The 3,648-nt window shown below is 38.7% G+C and overlaps 1 non-coding gene across 1 annotated transcript; it reads right to left on the reverse strand.

Moving 5' to 3' along the window:
• Positions 1-1,191: 1,191 nt before the first annotated feature.
• TRNAV-CAC (transfer RNA valine (anticodon CAC)) lies at positions 1,192-1,266 on the reverse strand. Its single transcript has one exon. It is a non-coding gene; the product is annotated as a tRNA-Val (tRNA).
• Positions 1,267-3,648: the final 2,382 nt, after the last annotated feature.

Genomic DNA, 3,648 nt, shown 5'->3' on the forward strand with positions numbered 1-3,648 from the left:
TCACCACTACATCTAGTCTCATATAAGATGACTATATCAGGTTTGTAAATACGTATAAATTCATTGAAGGCACCAAAAACTTACTGCCTCCAGTAGCATCTCATCCCCTTCAAGGGATATTTCCTTCTCCTTCTCAATGGCATTAAGTTCTTTGTTATGATTGGCTTCATTCCTTATCTCTTTATCTTCCTTCATTTGCTCATCCGCCGTTTCCATCATCTCTGCTTCAAATTGGAGAGCTACTTCCACCATAATTTCTGAATCAATAGAGTATGGATCAGGTGGGTCTGTCTCTTTTGGTTCCCCCATATCCTCATCCATCACTGCTATTTCAGGGACAAAAGTTTCTGCAACAGGGGATTCTTTGAACTCCATGTTAGTAGTAACACATTGAATGTGGGTTATTTGGTTATTTTCTGGAAGGGGTCCATGATCAGAACTATGGGTTACATTTTGAGTGGTCTGGGTGGGATTATCACTAGATTGGGGACTGATTTGTTGTTTGTTATGGGCATTTGGGCTGGCTTGGAAGGGAGCTGGGTTGTCTGGGCCTTGTATGGTTTCATTATTCTTTACATGGTTTGAGGAGCTTGCTGTATTTTTGTTTTTTGGGCTTGTTGGACTTCTGGACATTTGGTTTCTAGGACTTGTCTTATTATTGGAGCCATGGATTGTAGGCTGGGTAGCAATGCTGGGTGGTTGGGACGTTGTTGTAGGCCTTGGATTATCATGCTTAGTAACTTTTGGGAGAAGATTCTTTTGTTGCAGATGATTGGCTTCAGAGTCTTCGGGATTCTCTCATTCAAAATTGCAAACCTAGTACCTGCTGTCTTTTGCACCTCAATTTTGTCTCCACCTTCACTACTCTCTCCATTCGACCCACTACTCTTGCCAGTATCTCCTTTTTTGCTATTTCTGCCACGTGTAGTACGTTGTCCTACCATCCAAGAACCAAAAGGATCTTCAGAGTTGTCATTTCCTTCTCTACCCTTCTCAGATTCAGAAATTCCATGAATGCCCTCTCTCGCTGGTGTTTCTTTTTCGTATCAATAATGGTCTCCATTAAGTTGAAGATTCAATCAAAATATCCTATCAGGAGTGTCTCAAAGGTTTTTACTAAGTCATTTTAGAAAAAAGCTTTTAAGAATAATGTCCTCTTTATTATTAAGCCATTTTACTTTTTTAAAATAATGTCTGAACCCCGGGTTCGAACCGGAGACCTCTGGTGTGTGAGACTAGCGTGATAACCAACTACACCACCCAAACCACATTTCTTTTGTTCTAACTATGAGCATTGAAAACTCCCTTTTTTAGCTCATAGGTTCTACTTTGTTGCTCATCCATTATCCATCTATTAATATATAATGGTTAACTAGCCAAACAGTAAATTCACACACTGTTTTGCACTGTGACCGATTTCTCATAGAACGACACATGGAGCCAGACTTTTTGAATAACAAAACCTTATTTCCCTTCCGGCAACTTGCTTTCAACGATACCTGGGCGTTTCAATGGTTTGCCCAGCGAGTAATACATAATTCTACAATTAGCATCTCCCAAACTGCATCCCCTAATTCATTTTTTCCTCCTTGATGAAAAATTCTCACCTGTAAAGGGAGGAGGGAGAGGTTTGTCCAGTGGGTTGAAGGGAGGCAATGTTGCAACAATCCCAAAACAACGATTTAGAGAAAGAAATCAGAAATGCTAGCTTCTGATTGGTGGATTAAGGTTAACAATGGATTGCCAACCACGTTCTTTCCTGGTAAATAAGGGTTTAGTTTTGGCGCCGTAATTTGATTTTCAAATTCATGGCTGTACTGCCTGTGTTTCAGTTGTGTTGAACCCATCCAAGAGAAGCTCTATTTTCTTCGATTCTCACATTTTAATTTTAGTAATCCTAAATTTGAGAGGGAATTTTTCTGCCTAAATTTGACTCTAGAAATCAAATTTCAGTACTTATTCATCTCTCTCCCCTGAGTCTCTCTTCCTCTTCCTTTTACTCTCATGACCACCTCCTTCTATCTGAACCATTCCCATATTCTCTTCTCATGATCACCCTCTGGAAGCCATGCAGCAAGAGCTGCGCACAACGTAAGAAGAGAGATGGCGAGAAGATTTACTGGAAGAGAAAAGGCAAAGGAGCACGGATCAGCTTCGAAGTCGACATATATCGAGGTTAGTGACTTAATAACTACTTAACAAACATTCTGCTGAAATTCTCAATCAGAAACACTACTTGATGCTTTTAACTACTGATTTTTGCTTCGTCTAAGTCACGAGAAACGGCTGGTCACTGCTGCAGTTACGAGAGCGTTTGGCAAAGAACAAAGAAGACACGGCATGGGCTCCGAATCTGTTTCCGACGAGTAGCCGAGATGAAAAACAATAAGTTAGAGGTGACGGTGGCTATTGATACAGCTTCAGGTAGAAAGAACAGTGGCAGGGTTTAGGGTGTTGCTGCCATCAACTAAGAAGGAGCAGTTGACAACAATTTCAGGACACCGATCAAGAGAATGGAGAGCTCTGAGATCCATATACCATCCATATTTTTTGCAGAGGTCATTTTTCTTTTTTAAAAGTAGAAATTTTTTTCCTTTTTTTCTTTTTAATAAAATTACAAAAAATGTCGTTAGGGTTCGAGATGCAAGCAAAGGAACCGCCAGAGGAAGGAGTGATGGTTTCGGCAAGCGTTCCGGCACCGGAACACCAGAAACCGAGGCTCGATCCGTTCACGGGTACTCCACAGGGATGATCGTCCTGGTTTATGGCCGTCGCGGATATGCCAACGAAGCTACTAGACTCCCCCAGCACCAACAACACCTTTGAGAAGCTCGCTAAGGTTTAATTTCTTTAAACAACCACTATATTTTTGCATCCATATTGAATTCTTACATTAGTGTCAAGTTGATTGCCCTCCCATAGATGTTACATGTATAGATAGCATGTCTTACAACATGGGATTTGTTGATTTTATAGTTTGTTTTGATTAATTTGTCTACATAAAGTTTCTATTGTTTTATTCGGTTGCATCTTCACAGGCATTCATTTTTGTTCTTTATTTCAAGGTATTATAAAAATATAGGTTCTTTTGATAACTATTATACTATCCTGTCAAAGCTGCCAGGAGAAGGCATGAATTTTGAGCCTGACAACAGCTCTGAATTTCTTCCAAATGCTACAATTGAGGTTTGTACCAATTAGCTATAGCATATGCTTAATTAATTTTATATAGTATATACAAATTTCAACATTCAAACAACCTAGGTTGCAGGCTTAATACGGAAGAAGGCATGGTGTGTTATTATGTTTTTGCTCATGTTCATTAGAAATCATTCAAACTCATTATGTGATGCCATAATAGTTGAATAGACCTTTTCTTGATCTGCATTTGAAAGTGCATCTATTTACATGGGCCCATTGAATTATTAGATTGCATAGATAATAGAGAACTTATCTAATATGTTGTTTTCTTTCGTTACTTAATGTTAAGTTTTAGTTTCTTATGAGTGCAGTTTTAATAAATCTTTTGATTGTTGATCAGGGTGGTGGTTATCTTTTCAAAACTATTACTAATTAATTATCCTTTATTTTGTATTTTTTTTGTCTTTTACACACATATTTTGAGGACTCAATTATATGAAAAACCAA

The sequence above is a fragment of the Arachis hypogaea genome, chromosome 7 (genome assembly GCF_003086295.3).
Source record: "Arachis hypogaea cultivar Tifrunner chromosome 7, arahy.Tifrunner.gnm2.J5K5, whole genome shotgun sequence".
In the NCBI taxonomy this organism is placed as follows: Eukaryota; Viridiplantae; Streptophyta; class Magnoliopsida; order Fabales; family Fabaceae; genus Arachis; species Arachis hypogaea.